This window comes from Tupaia chinensis, unplaced genomic scaffold (assembly GCF_000334495.1).
Source record: "Tupaia chinensis unplaced genomic scaffold, TupChi_1.0 Scaffold000340_1, whole genome shotgun sequence".
Classification (NCBI taxonomy): Eukaryota; Metazoa; Chordata; class Mammalia; order Scandentia; family Tupaiidae; genus Tupaia; species Tupaia belangeri.
In genome coordinates this window covers 2,248,205-2,273,242 of record NW_006159834.1, presented here as the reverse complement: position 1 = coordinate 2,273,242, position 25,038 = coordinate 2,248,205, and the positions used below count along the sequence as shown (strand labels likewise).

General features: G+C 37.0%; 1 protein-coding gene across 1 annotated transcript in view; it reads right to left on the bottom strand.

Moving 5' to 3' along the window:
- Nucleotides 1–25,038, bottom strand: part of STPG2 (sperm tail PG-rich repeat containing 2) — a 404,777-nt gene that overhangs the window by 256,973 nt on the left and 122,766 nt on the right. The gene's annotated exons all lie outside the window — the stretch shown is intronic.

The following is a 25,038-nucleotide window of genomic DNA, read 5'->3' as shown; positions in this document are numbered from 1 at the left end:
TTAAAATGAAGCTTATCTTATCAGTGAAGTGCCTTAAGACTTCAAACTTTCAATCAAAACTTTCAATCAAAATCTTTAACTAAATAGATATGGTGAAAAAATGTATAGGTTATAAATGTAGTGAGGTTTGCCTGAATCTGCAGAAAACTTTGATTAAAGCAATTTACCAATATGCTATCCAAGTTGCTTAATTTTGGCTTTACAGAGAAGAAAGACATTTTAGATGATAATCAAATTATCTTGGTTTTGAATATTGCAAATTATAATTACCAACATGTCCTTGCCATTTTTCAGCATCCATAATATTCATCATTATAAACATTTGCCTCTGGAAATACATACTTTAAAAAGAATGTCTTCTTCTAGAAGGAATTTAAATTATATTTAAATATAGATATGAAATTATAATGTTAATTGCGATAAGCAAGAGCAGAAAATATTGACTTTATTTTCCATACTCTTTTGGCACATATACATGCATCCTTTATGCTAATGTGTTTTATGAAAAGAACTAGTATTGTCAGCTATCCCACAATATTCCAAGGCTCAGGAAAGAATAGACAAAATCATGTTGGTAATAAAACCATCGACCTCACCTATTTTCTGCAGCATAACATTTTATACAAGTCACATATGAATCACAAATTTCTTGTTGTTTGCTGGATATTTCCACTTCATTATCCTCAGATAACAGCCTTAAAGTAAAACATTATCTTAGACCCTTACCCCCAACTATGCCAACATCTGTCCTTCGCACCTACTTTCTGTAATGCCTTATTTAGCCAGGCCTGAAAATACAGAGCTGGCTTGTACTTTTTTCACCTTTCTCCCCCATACCTAAAAATTGCCATTATATCCATTGTAACTTTGCTCACCATACATCTTTCTTTCCTTTACTACCAAAGAGATCCTGGTATGGGCTCGAAGATACTTACTTTAAAAACTCAATAAACATACTAACTACCTACTTTATCTTCAGGTTTTCTAGTCCCAAACCAACTGCCGCTAGTAGCCAAGTTAGTATTGTGCTAAAATGTCATGTAAACCGGCCATAAGTTGTCAATGTTCCCTAGTGCCCAGGGAAAAAATATTCAGAAAACTCTCTTTGGTACTCAAAGCCTTTTCTTCAATTTGCAGACAACTTTACAACTGTAAAACCCAGTTAGCTGTAACTCTGTGAAGCATTCTTGATCACCCTAGCTAGAAGTGATGTCCCAAGCTTTGAATTCTTCTATTGCTATTGTTAGCAATAAACACCTAAGCATAAATAGTATATTAAAACAAATATGCCATAGTAACTTGGACATTTATCAATATTACGTTCTTCATCAATATAAGGGCAAGGAGGTAAAATTATTTGATAAGAAGAAAAACAAGTTTCCCTCAGATAAGATTCTATTTCTAAGTTTGCAGATTAATTTCTCTCTTATTTTCTTTCAAATTAGCACAAATGGGAATTTACGCGGTTAGGGACTCCAAAATATCATTAGAAACCTAGGCCCCTTCCTGTTTCCTGCAGTACTGTATTTAGACTGTGACCCTCATCCTTATATTCTCAAGGCATTGACCATAAATCCCGTCATAATATTCTCATTGCAGAAATGAGGAAGGAAAAGGGAAACAATTGTATTTAATAGCTAAAACAGCTTCTCTGAGAAACTTTCCTGAACATTCAATCTAGTAACTCTTCGCATTGGTTGAAACTGTTTCAACTAAACTCCCAATAAGTATAGAGGAACCTGGAAAACAGCAGTTGTTTCACCTGGGTACAACCACTGTTCTCTAAATAAAATTGTGTAATATTAGCAAGGAATAAAGAGAAAACAAAGATGGGTAGACAATAATCTCCTTTTAGACATTTGAACTGCAAAAAAGACATTTAAAGTATAAAAAAGTATTTTTTTTTATTACTGTCATCCCATCCTAGGAAGTAAACTCACATTTTTTATTACTAGCATCCTATCCTAGGAAGTAAACCCAGGTCTTCCTCTTCTGGACCTCTGGGTGTGTTCTTTGGAACTGATAAACATTATAGGTAGAGTTCTCTCAGATTTGGGGCTCTCCCCTTACAAGTTCTATTAGCAAGGAATAAAGAGAAAATCAATATGGATAGGCAACCAATAATCTTTTAGACATCTGATCTATAAAAAAGACATTTGAGCTATAAAAAAAGTAATTTACTTCAGATACTATCCAGAATATTGGACTGTTTCTATGAAAAGCTTTGTGAAGGCCAGAAGAAGTGGGGATTGTAGTGTTCATTCTTTGAGCTCTCCTACCTCCCTCTTCACTAACTCTTCGCATTGGTTGAAACTGTTTCAACTAAACTCCCAATAAGTATAGAGGAACCTGGAAAACAGCAGTTGTTTCACCTGGGTACAACCACTGTTCTCTAAATAAAATTGTGTAATATTAGCAAGGAATAAAGAGAAAACAAAGATGGGTAGACAATAATCTCCTTTTAGACATTTGAACTGCAAAAAAGACATTTAAAGTATAAAAAAGTATTTTTTTTTATTACTGTCATCCCATCCTAGGAAGTAAACTCACATTTTTTATTACTAGCATCCTATCCTAGGAAGTAAACCCAGGTCTTCCTCTTCTGGACCTCTGGGTGTGTTCTTTGGAACTGATAAACATTATAGGTAGAGTTCTCTCAGATTTGGGGCTCTCCCCTTACAAGTTCTATTAGCAAGGAATAAAGAGAAAATCAATATGGATAGGCAACCAATAATCTTTTAGACATCTGATCTATAAAAAAGACATTTGAGCTATAAAAAAAGTAATTTACTTCAGATACTATCCAGAATATTGGACTGTTTCTATGAAAAGCTTTGTGAAGGCCAGAAGAAGTGGGGATTGTAGTGTTCATTCTTTGAGCTCTCCTACCTCCCTCTTCACCCTGACTCCCTGAGACCCAACTTCTCGTCCACTGGGCCTCATGAACACCTCAAGACCATTCCCTACCTCATGGAATTAGCTCTTGGCCAGGACTGTTCTGGGGGTAGGAACCCCTCTACCACATCTGCACCCCAATATCAGAGGCACTAAATTAATGTACCAGCTCTGGTGACTCTGCTAATCCATAACCTTATCGTCCTCAAGCAATGTTAGTAGGAACCAGACCCCTGCCTGGGAGACAGGGAGCCTGTGCAGATCTTATAGGTGGATGTGTGTACGCTTTGATCTGACCATATATAATCATTCTCCACCTGGCCATCAGCAGAGCATCCTATCCTAGGGGGTAAATGCACATCTTCCTCTGCTGGACCTCTGGGTATGTTCTTCGGAACTGATAAACATTACAGTCAAGAGTCCTCTCAGATTTGGGGCTCTCCCCTACAAGTGGTGACACAACACTTGGTGATGCTAAACCCACACCAGAAGGTCCCAGGTTCGCATCTAGAGTTGTCTCTGCACATGTTGGGTACACCATGCATGCTCATGATCCAGGCTGGCTGTAGCTCGGGATAGATCGTGGCATAAAGACCCCGTTGAGAGAACCTGTCTCTCTCTCCCTCTCTTTCTCTTTGTCTCATAGAAGAAATAAACTTAAAAAAATTTTTTTAACCTATGGATTGTTGACTTTATTCTCTAATTATTACTCATCTTTCATATCTCAAATCTTCCTTGACTCCATTACTCTGGTCGGGTCTCCTACAATATACTCACAGAATGCACAGCTCTTACCTTTGTGAACTGTTTCCTTGGAATTAAACAGTTGTTACGCTTGGAATTAAAGAAGCTTTTATTTGTTTGAGATCACGAATGCAAGTTCCTTAAGTGTTCAGAAAGCCTGTTTTGCTCATCAATATATTTTCAGTGACGGAAAGTGTCTTTACACACAGTAAGTGATTACTAAATACTTTTTTTTTAATAGAGGTTTTTGCTATAAGGTGTGTGCACTCACTGGAAAGACAGAGAGAGAAAGAAAACGAGAAATCATCCCCTGAGGGGATGGCCATGACACAATGCCTTCTCCATTCTCCTCTCGGGACTTTGGCCATGTACACTCATGTGCCAGAACTGAGTTTTAAGCCACTGGATCCAGGACTTGAACTATGGTCAACATGTAGGAGCCCAGCGACAAAACCATCATGCCATCTGCTACTCCCAATCACTAAATATGTTTTAATCAGTGAGTGAATATATGAGTGAATTAATGTATTATTAATAAATAGCATCTGTCTACCTCAAAGCCTTTTCTCCCACATTTGGCCTTCTTGCTGAATTCCCCTGTAACAGCAAGGCGGACACTACACCTTGAAAGGATTTCCAACCCACATAATTCTTAAATTTGCCTCCTAGATAAGCAGTTCTAGACTAAATGTGTGTTGTGTAATGACTGTTCAAGTACTGCTTTCCCTAAAGATGTTCCTGTTTCTAATAAATAAAGATACAAATTATCATCTCAGCAACAATGCGGAAGTATGAATACATCCATTCACACTTGGATCAAGGACTAGCTTTCACAAAATCATTACAGTGTGTCTCCAGGTAGTTAAATTTGATTAATATTTGATGTGAGGTGCATTTCTTTCTCTTTGCTATCAAAAAAGTAGACTTTTGCTTTTGATGCTTGGATTTTCAAGACCACTTTGACATTGGTTTTATGCAAAAATGTGCATCTCAGCAGATTAAAGTAAAACATGTGAACAGAAATGAACTATATAACCTTTCTGTTCCTGCAAATGCTAATGCTCCTGACACAGAGGAGAAGCAGAGATTACCACCAATTATAATCGCTCTAATTGCATGATATCGCTTCTTCGGAGTTTTACTTTCACTCCAAAATTTAATTATTTTGTAACATTTCTAAGAAATAAAGTGATTCATTAAAAAAAAGAAAAAAGACATAACTGTTCCCAGAATCTGTTGGGTAGACTTGGATAAAGTACTTAAAATCTTTTTAATAAACTTAGAAAGGTAAATTTTGAACATGAGCTTTAAGGATGTATGAATTTAAATAGCAGAGAGAAGAATCATTCACTGACCCTGGAGAAATGTCTACAAGTAAGATTTTAATCAATTTGTTATGTTCAAACTTTATCAAACCAAATGAACCCTATCGTCATTTACTTAAGTGCAGTGTGGTGAGAATTACCCTTGTATAAAAAAAGGGACTGAAATACCATTTAAAGTCAGAATTGCTGGGTTATATCCACAGCCCTATTATCAACCTTAAGAAAGCCCTCAGAAATTTCACCCTCTCACTTACCCCCCACCACCACCACCATGATGTACTGCTGAAGGTCACTGCATAGCAGAAATTTCTCTAAATTTTTCCTATGAGATTGTTGGTGAGATGAGTCATAGGACTCTTTAAATTGAGTATTTGGAAACTCTACCATAGTAAGGATAAGAGCAGGCAGAATGGGTTCAAATCCAGAAATCTCCCTGAGGTGCATGTGTGCCCACAATCTGCAGCTGGCTGAGGCCAAGGGTGAGTCCCAGTGTCAAGGCCCTGGTGGGGGTGCTGTCTCTCTCTTTCTCTGTCTTTCATGGAAAAATAAAGGAATAAACTTTTTAGAAATTTCATTATAAATAATACATATTTTTAGAAGTTCTTTACCAGGAAATTTGTAAATCTCCATTTCTTTGAGGTTGGTTTCTGAACACTGTCCCAAGGTTCTTGCTTTTCTTTGTAGTCTTTTCTCGAGCTTTATTAGGTTTTTTGTAATTTTGGTTTGGGTTTTTTTGTTTGTTTGTTTGTTTTTTGGTGGTGTCAACTTTTTACCTGATACCTCATGATAACACATGTCTTACGTTGATGTCTGTGCCTTCGAAGATGTAAACAGCATTTCCTGTCTTTATGGACTGATGTCAGCAGAGAAAAGACCTTCTGCTGAGTCTGAAGACTGCTGGATCTGATGTTGCTATTGCACTCATGCAGGGCTGGAGCAGTGCCATGTGACTACTGCAGGGTACGCAGTTGACAGGCCTATTACTGGGAGCATAGACAAGTGTGGTTCCTGCGAGATGCCCAGATGACAAGACTATCTCTAGAACTATAGTCAGTCAGTGTTGGAGCCAGGTCATAGGTGCTTCCAGGGCCATGACACATCAGCAGGCGGCAGGCCGATTACCAGGGACCTGGACAAGTATGGCTCCACCAGGTTCCTGAGCAGGTGCCTGCTGAAAGCCATCATCCCTGGGGAGACAGGACTGCGAGAGCAGGGCTGGAATAGATCAGGGGCTGTCATTAAGCAACATGTGACTCTAATGAAAACTGAAATATTATTATATCTTTAAAACTATTGGACAGTCACAGACAACTATAGAGCCTTCTACAATGTATACTGTGTCTTAAAAGTTTAAATTTTGGGCCAGCAGGTGGCATGGTGGAGAAGGCATTGGATCTCATGTGGTCATCTGTGCAGTTAGACTCCTGCGGTTTGAAAACTTGTGGCATTCATTCACACATGCCCATTGTGTTCCTCAAGACACTGGGTCTGGGGACTCAAACCACAGGGTCAGCCATGCTACCTTAACCACCAGGGTCAGCCATGCTACCTTAATCACCATTGAAATTCAGAGTGTTAGCCACAAAGGCAACCCACTCTGAATTTCAATATATCACACTTTTCTATCTACTCATTATTGTTAAAATATCAAAGTTATTGTATCTTTCAGAACTAACTCTGGCTCCTTGTAAACTAAGGAATCACATCAAAGTTCAATGCCCTCTACACGAGGTGCCCAATTTTATCTATTTCTCTATCATCTCCTTCTCCAATTATAGAGGACTCAAAAATGTCCCTCATGCCAAGCTCATTCCTGTGCCTTTAAACAGAGCGGTACTCCTCTTCATCTGCAGAACAACCCTCTCTATCTTCTCTCAGACAATTGTCTTCCACTTCAAGGTCTGTTCACTATTTACTCCTCTGTGAAGTATTTTAGATGAAACAAATCTAATACCAATCTTTTCTTTTGCAAAATTATCACCGAACTTCATGTATAGAGCTCACATTATGTCATAACTCACATGCACACATATTGCTATTATTTGGTCCCTTAAGCACTATATGAATTTTTCTTTTTGTTATTAGCTTTTAGGATTCACATTTTTATTTGGCATATCCCTATAAAATAGACATTGGAGAAATTCTTAGCACCTTCTACCTTCTTTCTGAGGCAGGTGAGAGACAAAGCAAAACAAAGCTGCAAAGTATTCATCTAAAAATTATCTAGCATCAGGATGAAAACAGTTAAAAAGTAATGACTTGGGTTTTCCTACTCCTTCATTATTCTCTCACTCCTTCATTAGGATCAATTAAGTGCTAGCTGATAGAGAATACAGAGTTATAAATCTCTACTTTCCTCCTTGTCATTTTTTCTGCTACAAAACATTTTTCTACTGCCTTTTTTTGGAACCTGGTCCCAAGGTTCTTGCTTTTCTTTGTAGTCTTTTCTGGAATTTGAGGGATTTTTTTAAGCCCTCAAAACTTTGTACCACAAAAATAATATATGCTCATTGAAGAAAATTAGAAAATTACTGTAAAGAAAGGGGATTGGTATTGGCCAATGAGCTCCTTTTCCAAATAATAAACAAAATTAAGGTGCACTAAAGAAGCTAATGATTCTAAGTAGAGCAATAAAATCAAAATACAGAAAGAAGAGGAACACAGATGAAAGAGAGAAGTTCCACAGGCTGTGTGCTAGGGACAGCCTGGAAGGCTGGAAATGGAAGGTCTGCAAGGCTCATGGACTCAGTCCCATCTGGTTGGAAGCCATTATCTATCATCAAAGTTTGTGATAACGCATGTAACAAAAAAAGATGTATTTTACACCAATGTGCATATAGTATGAGCATAATATTTTCAAATTTAATTTCTAAGGAAGCAGTTCAATATGTATACCAAACTTTTTCCTTTCTTATTTTCCTTTAATTCCTTTCAATTCCTTTAATGCTTTCCTTAATGAAAAATTCATTGCCATTAGAGGTTTAGTGGATAAAAATATAATCAGAATAATGTATATTTGAAATCTTCCTGAATATTTAATAAATATCATTTCTCTCTCTCTCTTTTGGAGAAATTTTTGCTATCAGGTACATGTACTCATCGGAGAGACAGAGAGAGAGAAAGTGAGAAATCACCCCTTGGGGGATGGCCACATCACAATCTCTTCTCTCAGGATTTTGGGCATGCACACACACATGTACCTGGGATGAGTTTCAAGTTACTGGGTCCGGAACTCAAACTGCAATAAGCCATGTGGGAGTCCAGTGCCCTAACCAGTATACCACCTGCTGGCCTCAATAAATGTCAATTTAAAATTTAAAATATTCTAAATAAAAATAAAATCCTTGGGACCAGCAGATGGCATAATGGTTACATAGCTGGACTCCCATGTAGATGAACACAGTTCAAGTCCTGGGCCAGGTGACTTAAAATCATGCCAGACATGTGTGCGTGTGTGCCCAAAATCCTGAGAAAGGAATGGAGGAGAAGGGATTGCAGTGTGGCTGTGGGAGGCTGCGCACTGGGGAGTCTGCCAAGGTTTCTCAGGGAGCAAACAATTACCATGATTGGTTCCCTTCAAAAAACCTGACCTTCGAAACCTTGCTCTGATTGGCCACTAGAATCCCTCAAATTTGCATATCTGGCACCTCATGATTGGTCCAAAAGCAACCAATCACGGCCCACCGTTTACAACCAATCAGGGCCCACCATTTACAAGCCGCCAGAGTGTATATAACCACAATGCCTGACCCTCAGTAGCCAGACGACAACGACCAGGAAGACGACGACTGAAGAGCCTGAAGAGCTGAAACACTGTGCAGTCTCCAGACAACCCTGAAGATCCTGAAGAGCTGACACTGCATCGTCTCCAGACGACCTGGGAGACCCTAAAGAGTTGTAACACTACATCGTCTCCGGATGACCCTGAAGAGCTGTGACACCGCATCGTCTCCGTGCTGCTCACAGTAGACGACGCGACCCTTAAGAGCTGTGACACTACGTCGTCTCTGTGCTGTACCGTGCTGCCCACAATAAGCGGACGACACTGTCGTCTCCGTGTTGTAACACTACGCCGCTTGTCCCGGCTCTCACTCCTTCACTCAGGAAACCTGTTCGGCTGTTCCCCCGGGTCGGGAAATGTGGCCATCCCCACTAGGGGCTGATATCTCACTATCTGTTCCCCTCTGTCTTTCTGGTGAGCATGCATGTCCTATAGCAAAAAATAAACTCTCCCCCCAAAAAATGAATGAAATAATATAAAATCCCATTGAGGTGAGAAAATAATTATTTTTCACTACTTATTCCATTATACAACAACAACAAAAAACACAGATGCATTCTTTTCTTAAATTAATATTATATTCCAAAACACAAATCATATATTTTGAAATTCCTGGTCATTCTATCATCATATTTCAATATTAAAAATAAAGAATGGGGACCAGCAGATGGCCTAATGGTTACATTTCTGGCCACATAGTCAACCATGGTCTGAGTCCTAGACCCAGCGGCTTAAAACTCACACTGGGCCCATGTTTGTGTGTGTCCAAAATCCCAAGAGGAGAATGGAGGAGAAGAGATTGCTATGTGGCCATCCCCCCATGGGTTAACTTCTCCCTTTCTGTCTCTCTGTCTCTGTCTTTCCAGCAAGTGCATGTGCCCTATAGCAAAAATCTTTCTTTAAAAACAAAAGAATGACTTTTTTAAATCTTTGAGAATAAGTCTTACTCCAAATATTATTTGATTAAAACTAATATATTTACAAACAATAAGTTAGATTTGGCTATCAAGTTTCCAGAATATTTATAAAGGCTTCATTTTGGCAAACCAAATGATCTTTTTTTTTTTTTCCCCCAAAATGAAAGGAAAGTGCTTGACTTTTAGTACTCTTAATATCACATAGGACCAGCAGATAGCATAATGATTACATTGCTGGACTCCCATATAGTCAACCACGTTTCAAGTCCTGGATCTGGTGGCTTAAAATTCATGCTGGGCACATGTGCATGCATGCCCAAAATCCCAAGAGAAGAATGGAGGAGAAAGGATTGTGGTGTGGCCATATTCCCTGTGGGGTGATTTCTCAGTTTCTGTCTCTCTGTATCTATCATTATGCAAATGCATGCTCCCTATAGCAAAAATCTCTCTGAGAGAGTAAGGAGCATGCATTTTGATATAACTTATGATTACAAGTTCCTGCTCATCTGAAATAATTTTATTTTCTCCTGTATTTCATATATAAAAAAACTGCATAAATTATATCATGATTTTTTAAGAGAGATTATACAGTGTGTGTGATCACCAGAGAGACTGAGACAAACAGAGAAACAGAAAGCAAGAAATCACCCCCCCAGGCAAGATGGCCATGCCACAGTCCCTTCTCCTCCATTCTCCCCTTGGGACTTTGGGCACACAAACATACGTACCCCATGAGGTTTAAGCTGCTGGATCTGGGACTTGAACCGTGGTCGACTACATGGAGTCCAGTGACATAACCATTACACTGCTGGTCCCCTCATGAATATTTTTTGATGCTTAGGAACATCATTAAATGATGATACAGTCACTGATTAAAGTGATATCACCATTTGAACCAGGTGAGTGCAGAGAGTGCAAAAAGTTTAATGAAATGCAAATACTGAGAAGTAAATGCCTTTATTAACTTTATTGATTTGAAAATTTAAACCAAGAATATTTTTTCATATTCAATAAAACATAAAATAGGAGGCCCCCAGGTGGCATGGTGATTAAGGTGCCAGACTCCCATAGGACTGACTGCAGTTTGAGTCCCAGATCTGGTGGCTTCCTTTCTCACTTTCTCTTTTTCTTTGTCTCTCTCTGATCAAACTAAAAAATAATAATAGTAAATAAAATTAAATAAAGTAATTCTTAAAAATATAGAGAATAAAACATATTTATAAAATCTAGGGTAGGGAATATAATGTATGAATTGCTAAGTTTTTAGCAGCCTGTAAGTAGTATTTAAAAATGTCATACTGTTTGACTAGAGCTATGGTTTGATTAGAGCCTTCCTGCATTTCCAGTGACACTGTACATCAACTCCAATTTGTATTGTCTAGGCCTTAATGGTGTACATTAAAAATGATAAGTATGAATGCATTATTTAATTTGCCTTCATATAACCAAATTTCCAGAGATCTTAGATAAAGTTATGTTTGGCTTAAAAGCTCTTTCCAGTGTAATATGTTTTGCAAAGTTAAGTTAAATTTTTTTTTCTTGGAAAAAGGGAAATGCAAAGTAGTTGTTTTTATTAACTTTTGGAAGGCAGGCAGGAGGAATGAAGGAGTAATGGGGATACTAAGAGTATTTTAGGCCCATACATATATAATCTATAATATTTTCCCAGAATTTTTCCCTGTTTGAAGATCAACCATCAGGCCAGACCCATGTGTAGCGTTTTAGGGTACTGGATCCCACATAGCGAACTATTGTCCCAATCCCAGCTCCAGCAGTTTGAAAAATTCACTGAGCACATGTGCATGCCTGACCTAAATTATGACAAGATAGAGAAGTAGAGAAGGGACTGGGGTGTAACTATACACCATTGGAGGGCAAATTCTCTTTCACACTCTTCTCTTTCTCTGGTGAATCCATTCACCCTCTGGGAATTAAAATGAAAAAAGAACTGTGACATATTGTACATCACAATTTAATGACTAGACTGGTGTCTCATATTCAGATTCCAGGGATTAGGATGATTCACTAACATGAAAGACAATGTCTCATCTTTGTGAGTCATTTTTGAAATTCTGCCAACCACAACTATAAATCAAATTTCATTATGTCATGAAGATTGTTTACAAGATGAGAACAATCACTGTTTATTAATAGTTCATATAGTTCAAGCCCTAGAGTTAAAGGGATTAATATTGAGTAATTGAACCAAACTATATCTTAAGGCTGCCACTTAATAATGGATGTATTAATGTCTCAATAGCATTGCATTTTAGATTTCTTTTTTATTATTTTTAATATTTTTATTTGCCAGAGGGTATATGCACTCACCAGAGAAACAGAGAATATAGAGGAGGAAAAAGGGGGAGAAAGCACTCCCAGATGAGAAGTGGTCAGGCTGCAATCCCTCTCCATTTCTCCATCCTGTTAGGATTCTAGGCATACATACAGACATTCCTGGTGTGTTATTCAGGCTGCCAGGGATACTAGGATTTGAACTGCAGTGGGATCTGTCTCTTTTAACCACTAGGCTACAGGGTTGGCACTCATTTTATGAGTATTCACTGAAAAACTTCATTTTTAAAAATTTTATTTAATTTTATTTGACTTGAGAGAGAGAAAGAGAAAATGAGAAAGCAAGCCACCAGGTCGGGGACTTAGACCACCATCAGCCATGTGAGGGTGTTCCACGCATTAACCACAATGCCACCTGCTGGTCCCCAAAATCTCTTTTCATATAAAGATTGAATTGCTGCCATTCTTACAGTTACAGATATGAAAATATGTGAAAGTATAAAAATATTATTGTTGTCCATCAGTAGCTGTGAAAAGCTGTAGAGTCCTAAAATCCTGTTTTCCATTTTTTCCTTAGATCCAGCAGTGGTAGGTCCAGGCTCTTGGAAATTAATTACAGAATCCACAAAATTACTATTACATTAAATTCAGAAGACCACATGCATAATCCTCCTTTGATTCTGACATTATTTCCTCCAAGCAGTAAATGAAATAGGTGTCTTTTATTTCTTTGATCAGTTTTTGCTACTTTTTAAGTTATTTTTTTATGATAATAATAATAAAAACTTACTAACGAAAATAATTCGTCCTTGCATTTGATTCCTCCCCTGTAGGTTTAAATGTCCTTAATGAAGTAGACTGTTTAATAGTTCTTTCAGTAGGGTCTGCTGAGGTAAATTCTCTATTTTGTGTTCCAGACACACTGAAGATACTGCCCACTATATTCTGATTTGTTTTGGGTACTGAAAACTGTGCGGTCGAGCTAATTATCCTTCTTCGATGTGTGTGTGATCTAGACTATAGATTGGCTTGTTAACATTTTATTCAACTTTCTTCTGCTCTGCCTTGCTGTGTTTCAGAAACTCTACCGTTGAAATCTGTATTTCCCAAAAATATGCATATCTAGTGATCCAAATATGATTTGTTTTTGCTATTTAAATGCATCTGGGTAAGCCTGAATTGGGAACTGAGTTATGTGAAAGGAGAGGCAGGGCATAAGAAAGTCTGCTCGAGAGAATAGATTAGCGGCAGTGTGACTCAACTGGACAGTTGCAGCAAGGTGAAATGACTTGAGTCTATGGCTTCCTAATTAAGCAGCAGTAAGCTGGGTTGTGGGCCAGCAGTTACAGTGGCAACCTCCCAAGCAGACAGGTACACTGCTGACTGCAGGACCAACAAGCAGTCCCTACGGTCGCTCCATTCTGAAATGTAGCTTCAGAGGTATTCCTGTAAGTGCAGCCTAGAATCTGGTTATTGGTCCATTTTACATTGATATAAGCCATAATACATGGCAATAAAACTATTTCTGTTTAAACTTTCTATTATGCATTATTTTTTTCTTCAACTATTTGAAAATCTTTTTTCTTCAACTGTTTTTTAAAGATAACTTTCTTTACCTTCAGTATTCAGGTGTTACACTGTGATGCATCTAGTTGTGTGCTCTGTTTTGTTTTATTTTGTTTTGTTTTGTTTTAATCCTCAGAGCTTCATTCAGCTTCCTGAACCTGCAAATTTACATTGTCACTTGTACTGGGAAAATGTCAACCATAGTTTTTCTCTCAATTAACTTCTTGTGGAGTTTTTACTATATAGATATATTCCTGAAATTTCTCATCTTTTCTGCTAATGTCTCTATTACATTTGCCAACTGGTCAACTCTTTAGTATAGTTTGAAAACATTTTTAAGATTTATCTTTTGGTACTCTTAATTCTCTCTTTAGCTACTTATGTTACCAGTTTTAACTATAATTCTGCTCCGTAGAACAAAAGTCTTTTCACAGTGTTGACCAAATCAGAATTTATTCTTATCACTTAACATGACATCTCAAAGTTGGCAATCCAGGGCTGCTCCATAAAAACTTCAAAGCTCAAAACCCTCCTATTTTCTACTTTGCCAATGTTAAGGTGGTTCATTCTCATGAGCACACTTCACTCGATTACTTAGCCAAATGGATACATTTCACTTGATTACTTCTCTGTGCAAACAAGACAATTACAAAAAGGAAAAGAATCATCAATAGCTCTTTTACCAGATCAGTACCACATGATTATCCATAGCTATAAGGATGTGGAGAAATGAGATGTCTGAAGTTTTTTTAAGAATTATTTATTTTTATGAATCATTATTATTTGTATTAGTATTTTAATTTGACCAGAGAGAGAGAGAGAGACAGAGGAAACGTGAGAAAGCAAGCTACCAGGTCCAGGACTCAAACCATGATTGGCCATGTGGGAGTCTAGCACCTCTACCACCATGCCACCTGCTAGCCCCAGAGGTATGTTTTTAAAGATCCAATTGCCAGGTCAAACAAATGAGAAGTTTTATCAAAAATAAAAAAGGAAATGTGGATATTGGGAAAACCAACAGGAAGTGCCTGCCACACACATCCATTGAACTTTCTTTTTAAAAAATTCTTATTTTAATTTCCATATATTTACATTCTCAAGTTCTCCTTGATTTATTTTCAATCTGCCTGATCTTTTTCTCAGTGTGTTTTACCTTATATTTTTGTTCCTTCATTTATGCATTTAGCCATTTTAAAATATTTATATATTTTTTATCTGATTCTTCTGTCACTAAAGTTCATAGTACCTATTCCATTTGAGTCACAATTATGGTGAGTCATTCCCGTTATTGTAATTGTGGCTTGTGAGTGTGTGGAAATTTTGGACATCTGGGCTTGAGGTAATCTCCTTTCAGGAAAATTTCATATTTCTCTCACAGGAACAATTTTTATATTGATTTTTTTAGCACAGAGATTTCCAGACACTGGTAGTAGTATAAATTAATTTACAAACCTGTGTGGCACATAGGTCCATAGTTAGAATTCCCAGAGGAGTTATTTATTTTTTTCAGATCTTAGACCTAAGATGCCAGGAAAAAGATTTCATACCTTATTTCCGTGTTGGCCAGTAAATTTTTCTGACCCACTATTTTGTACAAATACATTCCTTTAAATTTTCCAGCATTGTGCTGCCATTTATAACTCCTCATCTCAAGTAGCTCCAAATCCATCCTCTTTCCTACATGGCTGTTAGACTATATATATCTGAGACTTGAAGAACAACTCTCCTATTCTCTCCAAACACTGGGATATACACAGTGTCAAGCCATGTATTTACCAAACCAGTTCTGTTGCCTTATTTTTTATGACCCCTGATAAATACCTTCACTTTCTTACAAGGACATTGTTAAGATGTGTGTTAGAATTTACTAGCATTTCAAAGCTTTTGTAGTAAGAGGATGTTTAAGTATTATAATCTGACATTTTGCTAGACCAGAAGTTATTTTATATACTTTTCAATGTTAACTAGTTTTATGGTTTATTTATATTGACCATGGGGTTATTTTGAAAACTGCCTATGATGGCAGACCTTATGACAAGGAACCAAGGTCATTTAAAAGGCTCATAAATTATTCTGTTCAATTGTTTGTTAATGAGTTCAACTATCCGAAGTGTTACAAAGTCCCCCAAACTCTCAGTTTATAAACAAAACACTTTAAAACTATTTTCAAAAGTGTAGTAAGTAGTAAATTAGGATAGACTGATAAATATAATATTAAATTAGTTTATTTTAAAACCAAAATTAGGGACCAGCAGATGGTGTAATGGCTATGTCGCTGGACTCCCATGCAGTCAACTGTGGTTCAAATTCCAGACCCCGGGGCTTAAACTCACACCAGGTATGTGTGTGTGTGTGCCCAGGATCCCAAGAGGAAAATGGAGGAGAAGGAATTACGGCGTGGCCATCCCCCCTGAGGGGGTGTGATTTCTCACTTTCTGTCTCTCTGTGTCTCTCTGTATTTCTTGGCTCACCATGCGCCCTATAACAAACAAACAAACAAAAAAAAAAAAAAAAAAAAAAAAAAAAACTCTCCCCCTCCAAAAAAAAATTAGCTTAGTATGGTCTTATTTATTCATTTAATCTTTTTTTTTTTGAAAAAAAAAAGAGTAGGAGGGGCTAAGTTACTAGTTTTAGATCTTAACTAGACTAAGAGTTGTGCAGAGACCAAGTAGACTAATTATTTATGACCAAGAAGACAAATATTTTGATGCATTTTACAGATACTTTTAAAGCATTTAAACACTTCTAAAACATGTAGATATTTTCTTAAATATTTGTTTAGTCTGGGGGTTGAGAACAGTATAAAGATAAAAGGAAGAGACAACCCTTGATTGGCAAGGTATACTCTTTCTCATGTAGAATGATATAGCTGTGGCTCTAAACTTGCGTTAACTCCACTCTGTAGACAAACGCCTGTCGATAAACAGATCCTGCTACTTTAGAAAGCAGTTCTGTCATCATCTTCTATTACTCAAACCTAAACTTCAGTAGTGCTTTCCTGCTCTTCAACACGGAGAAACTAATGAAGTGCACGCAATAATTTCCTGAGAAGACTTCAGATAAATATGTTTTACTTTCTTTTCATATCTAATCATGGTTTAAGGCCTCCACTGCTTATCTCCATGCCATAGGCCATCTTTTCCACCAATAATGTGACTTGGCTTTACATAACTGCTTGGCAGAATCAAAACAGGAACGCAGGTCTTACACTTGCACTTCAGGGCTCCAAAACTGCATCTTGCTCAAGCATTTAACCCTCCAGGTATCTCTTTCAACCAGCATACAATGATTTCTCCTCACTGTAATAATTTACACCATTCATCATAGTAATCTGGGGAGTTCTATAAGCTCTTCCACCACATCTTCACTTAAAATAATTTCATACCCTTGAAGATTAAAATGACTTCCCTCCCAGAGAACTTAATGTGTATGTTCTTGATTAAATGACCAATCCAAATGGATATATAAGTCAAGAGGAATGAACAAGAAAAAAAATAAACTCTTTCCTACTCCTTTTCAAAAAAAGTGAGGTTCACATGCATTGAAAAATTTTTAAAAAGGAATGTGTTCAAGTATTTTTATTTATTTGAGATATATTTAATCACAAAATAAATACATCAGATCATTCTACATCTCTACATCTAAAAGAAAAGAAGAGAAAAGAATAATCACACACTAGCTAATGAACACTCTCTCTCTAGCATGATGTGCATGCAAACAAACATGGTGACTCTAAAAGAATAAGCTCACATCAAAATTTTATAAGAATTATTGAAAAAATAAGAAAATCAACCAAGAGGAAAAATAGGAGAGAAACACAAAATGGAAGAATCAGGAAAAAAAGTGGTTTGAAATGAAAGACAGGCAAAGATCCAATGTGTGCACAGAGTTCCTGAAGATTAAAGAAAACAATAAAACAAACTTATTACTATCCTACACAAAAGGTCTCTAAAATGTTCATGGAAAATATACATTATTTGAAAAAATGCATGGATTTCATAATTTTTGGCACTAAAATAATCCTGTATTTTAATTCCATTCTTCCATAGACTTTTTGAAGTCCCCTTATACGTACCTATACAGCTAAATCTACAGCCATATCTGTTTACATGAAAATTGTGATACCTTCAGTTCCAGTTTAATTGTACAGTGTTAATCTGGTGTTTCTTTTTCCATACTTATAATGCCCTCCTTTAAGAGTGAGTAAGTCTCCATTATTTTCATATTTTTATTCATGTATTTATTTCTAGATCAACAGAATGTAGTTTTAAAATTGGTAATCTACACTACTGTGAACACCACACCTACTAAATAAAATTAGATGTTTGTTTGCAGTTCTTCCTGTTTACTGAAAACACTGTTCAAAATTACTTAGATTACTACTATTTATTTTTAGGGGGCAAGGGGAGAAGTTTATGCTATAGGGCACATGCGCTCGCCAGAAAGACAGAGAGAGCCATAGAGACAGAAAGACAGAAATCACTCCCAGAGAACTTAATGTGTATGTTCTTGATTAAATGACCAATCCAAATGGATATATAAGTCAAGAGGAATGAACAAGAAAAAAAATAAACTCTTTCCTACTCCTTTTCAAAAAAAGTGAGGTTCACATGCATTGAAAAATTTTTAAAAAGGAATGTGTTCAAGTATTTTTATTTATTTGAGATATATTTAATCACAAAATAAATACATCAGATCATTCTACATCTCTACATCTAAAAGAAAAGAAGAGAAAAGAATAATCACACACTAGCTAATGAACACTCTCTCTCTAGCATGATGTGCATGCAAACAAACATGGTGACTCTAAAAGAATAAGCTCACATCAAAATTTTATAAGAATTATTGAAAAAATAAGAAAATCAACCAAGAGGAAAAATAGGAGAGAAACACAAAATGGAAGAATCAGGAAAAAAAGTGGTTTGAAATGAAAGACAGGCAAAGATCCAATGTGTGCACAGAGTTCCTGAAGATTAAAGAAAACAATAAAACAAACTTATTACTATCCTACACAAAAGGTCTCTAAAATGTTCATGGAAAATATACATTATTTGAAAAAATGCATGGATTTCATAATTTTTGGCACTAAAATAATCCTGTATTTTAATTCCATTCTTCCATAGACTTTTTGAAGTCCCCTTATACGTACCTATACAGCTAAATCTACAGCCATATCTGTTTACATGAAAATTGTGATACCTTCAGTTCCAGTTTAATTGTACAGTGTTAATCTGGTGTTTCTTTTTCCATACTTATAATGCCCTCCTTTAAGAGTGAGTAAGTCTCCATTATTTTCATATTTTTATTCATGTATTTATTTCTAGATCAACAGAATGTAGTTTTAAAATTGGTAATCTACACTACTGTGAACACCACACCTACTAAATAAAATTAGATGTTTGTTTGCAGTTCTTCCTGTTTACTGAAAACACTGTTCAAAATTACTTAGATTACTACTATTTATTTTTAGGGGGCAAGGGGAGAAGTTTATGCTATAGGGCACATGCGCTCGCCAGAAAGACAGAGAGAGCCATAGAGACAGAAAGACAGAAATCACCCCCCCAGTGGGGATGGCCACGCCACAATCCCTTCTCCTCCATTGTCCTCTCGGGATCTTGGGCACGCACGCACACGCGCTTGGTGTGAGTTTAAGCCACCAGGTCCAGGACTCGAACTGCGATCGACCACATGAGAGTCCAGCAACATAGCCATTACTCCAACTGCTGGTCCCTAATATTAATATTTTTTAAGTCACACAAAAATTACAAAAACAAAAAAACACTATTTCTCTTGTATGTGCCTTTTCTTTTAGGAAGAATGTTATACTAACCATTCCAAAAAAAAAAAAAATCATACCATATAGAAGGAACAACACATTGTGCCTTTTCTTTCATTTCAAACTACTCCAAAGTATCCTGCTACCAATATTTTTATGTCCTTATATCAAATTTATTTTCCCAGAGACAGAAACTAAAATAAAATCATTCTAGTCTAGCACCCCTTATTGTGTTTTAATTGGAGACATTTTCATCTCTTGTAAAGTTAACATTCCAGTTAGTAAGTTAACACACTAATTTTCTTACACACCTTGAGCCTTTGATTCTAGAACTGCCTTGGGCTCTACTAAGTTCTCAGTGCCTTTGAAAGTTTCTATTATATTACCCGAGCATGCCAAAAAAAAAAAGCGTTTAAAAATGTAGAAGTATTTTTCTCTAATTGCATAATTCTAATAGCATAATGAGTAAGCAGAAATGGAGATAATAAAAGATAAACTTAGTCAACCTCCTTTACAGTAAAGAGTTTTATAGCTGAAACAAAATAGTAAAAGCTGCTATCAAAAGTAAACTCCATTCTCTCATCAATCAAAATAAAGGGATAATTTTAAAACTTGAGACATCTGAAAAGAATGTCAGTTATCTAACACTCCACTGGAAACACTTTGTAGAATCCGTTATTCCCTGGGGTTGCCCATTCATGGCCATAATTATCTTAATGACTTATTTTGGTTATTGCCAAATTGTTCTCTCTATTTTTATGACATATGTTGATTTTCCTTATTTCCCTAAGTAATTTTTGTAGCGCCGTTCATGTGTAACAGATATGCGGTAAACGGCACACATTTAAAGCGTACACGTTGATGTTTTCACATGTCCCATACGTGAAACAGTCACTAAACTCAAGATAATACACATTTTTTTCTCATTCCTTCTAAAATTTTCTCTAGTAGGTGAATTCACATTAACTACTGGACTTTTCAAAATGTCAAATTGTCTTCCAAAGTAGTTGTACACAATTATCTAGTTATGTACTCATTTGTATTGCAACTACATTGATCTTCTCATATAATTTTCTCTAAAAGAAGAAGACCTCTAAAATGCTGGTTTAAGAAAAAAAATCTTAGCCTAATGAGTTTTAAGGAAAAAAAATAATAAGGAAAAATGTTGAGAACCTATCATGACATTAAATTATAGATGGATGGAGCCAGCCAGTAGCTCAGCAATCATGTAACACTCTGCAGAGCTGGACCCACATGGGACGGTCCCAGGATCATGTCCTGAGGTGTCCCTGTACACACACCAGGTGTGCAGATGCATGCCTGTTGTCAAGGATGGTTAAGGCTGGTGGTGAGTGGATTGTGGATTGAAGTCCCTGCTGGGGGTGGCTATTTCTCTCTCTGTGTCCCTTACTGCTTCTCTTGCTCTCAGAAAAGATCTTTAAAATATCTTTTTTTTTTGGAGAGGTTTTTGCTATAGGGTGCGTGTGCTCGACAGACAGACAGACAGACAGAGACATAGAGACAGAAAGCGAGAAATCACCCCCCAGAGGGGATGGTCACACCACAGTCCCTTCTCCTCCATTCTCTTCTCGGGATCTTGGGCACACATACACACGTGCCCGGCGTGAGTTTCAAGCCACCGGGTCCAGGACGCGAACCGTGGTCGACTACGTGGGAGTCCAGCGACATAGCCATTACGCTAACTGCTGGTTCCCAGCATTAAGTGTTCAGATCAACATTGTTTTGTCTTTCTTTTATTTCATAGGTTGGTAAATATAAAACAAGATGCTTTGAAGTATTTAAAGCATGGCATATTAGAAAGTGGTAACTGGGAAAAAAATTAGAAATACTTTGAGAAACAACTCTATATATAAGATAAAGTGAGAAATTGCATAGGAATGAAAGGGAAAAGTTAACTTCATTAAAAATTAGCTGGTACACAGTTCATCTCTTTCACCATGGCAAGCCATCAAAATAATTATGATTCCGAGAATGCAATCTAATCTCAAGCGAATGCTAAAATGTCTGTCTTGCAATTAGCACATTAGTGGGACTTGCCTAATTAAATCAATTGAATACCAGTAGAAGAAACCCCCTAAGTGTGCACTCTGAGACTCATACGGAGAAACAGATGTAATCGTGTATTTACAATGCACATTAGGAAACTGCTGGCAAATGTTTGATATGTGATTTTTTTTTACATATATCTAGCAAATCAAAGGTCTGGGAAAGGTCTTAAACCCTAGTCGTAAGGCTCAAATGTGCAAATTCAGATTTTAAAAACTACTGCACTAATGCTTCTTTTATAATTCGGCAGTTATGTCTTAAAAGCATATTTCTAGAATTAGATATGGAACCATAAAAGTGGGTAAATTAATTTTCTAAAAATAAATGCCATATTAGAAGGTAATTAGAAAGTCCTCAGAGATATTTATCATTAAATTATATGCTGCTTCCTTTGTTTTCTAGTGTTTAGGGAACAGTTTTACATTTCTTTGAACATCTTTTCCATACTAGTCATTTAACATTAAAGCTACTCTACTCAATGCATATTTTAAAATTTTTTTATAAAAACAGTTTTTGTAAGTTTTCTAAGGAAAAAGAAATAATAGAATGTACAAAAATCTCAATTTTCTTTTTATTCCGTCTTATTATTATTTAAATATTTCATAAAATTTTATATCCTGCATAGATTATAATTTTGAATATATTTGTTTTCAACAGTGATTCCTGTGTTCTCTTAGCCTAGAAATAAGCAAGAGAACAGAATAATTTTGGACTAGCACACAAAACAATTTTAAAATATGCATAGAATGTTACATAAAATATCTTTGCATTTTCCCCAAATTTATTTGTAATCGACAAATAATAATTGTATACGTTTTGGAGTATACAATGTGATTTTTTGCTGTTGTCTTTTTTTCATTTTGTAATTGCCAGAGGACATGTGTACTCTTACCAGGGACAAAGACTGAGAGAGACAGAGATAGAAATCCCTCCATGACAGGGCATAGTCATGCTACAATCCCTCCTCCTCCATGTCTCCATCCCAGCGGTACCTCGGACACATGCATACGTACCTGATGTGTCCCCTAGGCCACCAGGTCCAGAATTCGAATTTCAGCTGGCCACAGGAGATCTGGCTCCCCATGCACCACGTTCAGCCACTGTGCTGTGGGGCCAGCTCTACCATGTGGTGTTTTGATCTACATGTGCATTATAGAAAGATCAAGGTAGTTCATGTGTCCACTACCTCACCAGCTTGTTTCTGTTGTTGTGAGGAAGATTTCACAAGGCTATTCTTAGGCCCTCAGGCTAGTCCTGTAATATGCGGTTAAGGGCCATGTAGAGGAAGCCAGATCTGACTGTGGTTCAAATCTGAGCACTGGTGGCTTGAAAAACACACCAGGCACATGTGTGCACAGGCCCAAGATCCTGCTGGGGGGGAAGAATGGAGGAAGAAGGACTGCAGTGTGACCAGGCACCAATGGGAGGGGTATGCTTCCTTTCTCTCTTTCTCTGTCTCTGGAATAAAAAGGTTTATTCTTCTAGCGACTTTGAAATGAAATATACCTTACTATTAACTGCATGTGGTCAACATGCAATACAACAGATTACTAAAATGTATTCCTCCAGACTAATCACAATTTTGGACCCTTTAACCAAATCTTCCCTTTCCCCATTTCTCCCCTACTCCTAGCCTCTGGTAACCAACCACTTTTCTACTCGCTGTTTCTATGAGATTGACTATAAAGCAGTCAACTCAATAACAAAAACAAAACAAATTACTAGATTAAAAAATGGGCAAAAAATGTGAACATTTCTCAAAAGAAGAGATGTGACTGGCCAACAGATATATGAAAAAGTAGTAAACATTTCTAATCATCCAGTAAATGCATATTAAAACAATCAGACATTATTTCATGCCTGATAGAATAAATATTATCAAATAATTAAAAATAGCAAGTGTTGGCAAGGATATAGAGGAAAATAAACCCTTGTACACTGTTGGTGGGAAATGTAAAGTAGTACAGTCGTTCTGGAAAACAATAGGGAGATTCTTCAAAAAATTGAAAACTGAATTACCTTATGATCCAACAATCCCATTTCTGAACATACATACAAAGGAATTAAAATCAGTATGTCACAGAGCTGTCTGCCCTCCCATGTTCATTTCAGTACTATTCATAATAGTCAAGATATGGAAGCAACCCAAGTGCACATCAACAGATGAATGGATAAAGTACACATAATACAATAGTGCATTGCCTTTAGAAAAGTGGAAACTCTGCATTCACAAATGGATGGACTGGGAGGCACTGTGTTAAGGAAAATTAGCCAGAAAGACAAATAATGTAGGTTATCACTTATATGTGGAACCTAAACAACTTTCACATTATATAGTAATGTTATTGGGTTCATTAAGAACCTCTTTTTCTATATATGTATACCTAAAAAAATGCAAATTGAGCAGGTCAAAGAACAAATAGAAAAGATGGAGGTAGTCTGTCCAAACAAATAAATAGTACAGAATAAAAGACTGTCCTCTCACATCAACAAAATGGCAATACCTATTTCATTTGGAAGCAGCACAGTATAAAAAACTGAGCTTTGAGAAGAGAATCAGAATTCCTAATTTCTAGTTCAGGCTTTGCTACAATATAACTGGAACACTAAAGAAGTCCTAGGTAAAAAAAATAGCCTTTGTGAGGGGCCAGCAGTGGGTGTAATGGCTATATTGCTGCTGGACTCCCATGTATTCGACCGCGGTTTGAGTACCGGACCCAGTGGCTTAAACTCACGTCGGGCACATGTGCGTGCGTGCCCAAGATCCTGAGAAGAGAATGGAGGAGAAGGGACTGTAGTGTGGCCATTCCCCCCAGGGGTGATTTCTCACTTTCTTTCTCCCTGTCTGTCTTTCTGGCAAGCGCATGTGCCCTATAGCAAAAACCTCTCAAAAAAAAAAAAAAAAAAAAAAAAAACCTTTGTGATAAAAACAAAGTTTCTTTTAAAAATCCAAATCACTCACTTTCTGCTAAAGTACAGTATTTTTCCTTCCTGAATGGTTTTGCATTTTTTGCCTGCTGGGAAGATGAGCTTTAAGGAAGAACGGGGTAAGTTCAAGTGTAGGAACAGGGTGAGCACAGAACCAGCTGGGGAATAAATGTGGTATAGCCCACTAAGATCTCCAGCACCAGTTCAGATATACCCTAGACATGTCAGGTATCTCTGCCATAGAACCTGTGTGCTCTCCTGAGAGAGACAGATAGAGAGAAAGTGAGAAATCACCCCCTTACCCCCTCGAGAGGATGGCTATATTGCAGTCCCTTCTCCATTCTCCTCTTGGGATCTGGGGCACATATGCACACATACTCAGCGTGATTTTCAAGCTGCCAGGTTTGGGACTTGAACCTCATTCAGCTATGTGGGAATCCAGCAACTTAACCACCACACCACCTGCTGGCCCCACAGTGGCTTTTTTATTTTTTAAAATGCTGCTTCCTCAAACTGTTTTCCTATCAGGATTAATTCTTAATATTATTATTCTTAATAAGGAAAAGGTCTGTTTACCAGTTTTTAGGGGAACAAAAAGAAAAGCCAAACTGAAAGGAGAGCAGATGGACTCAGTCATAAACAAAGAAGGCCCAGGAGATAAAGGAAGGGCATCTACACCTAAAGAAAGCAGGGGTCAGATGGGGTCAGATGATGGTGCAGCAGTGAAATGTGTGCGTCTCTGAGTCT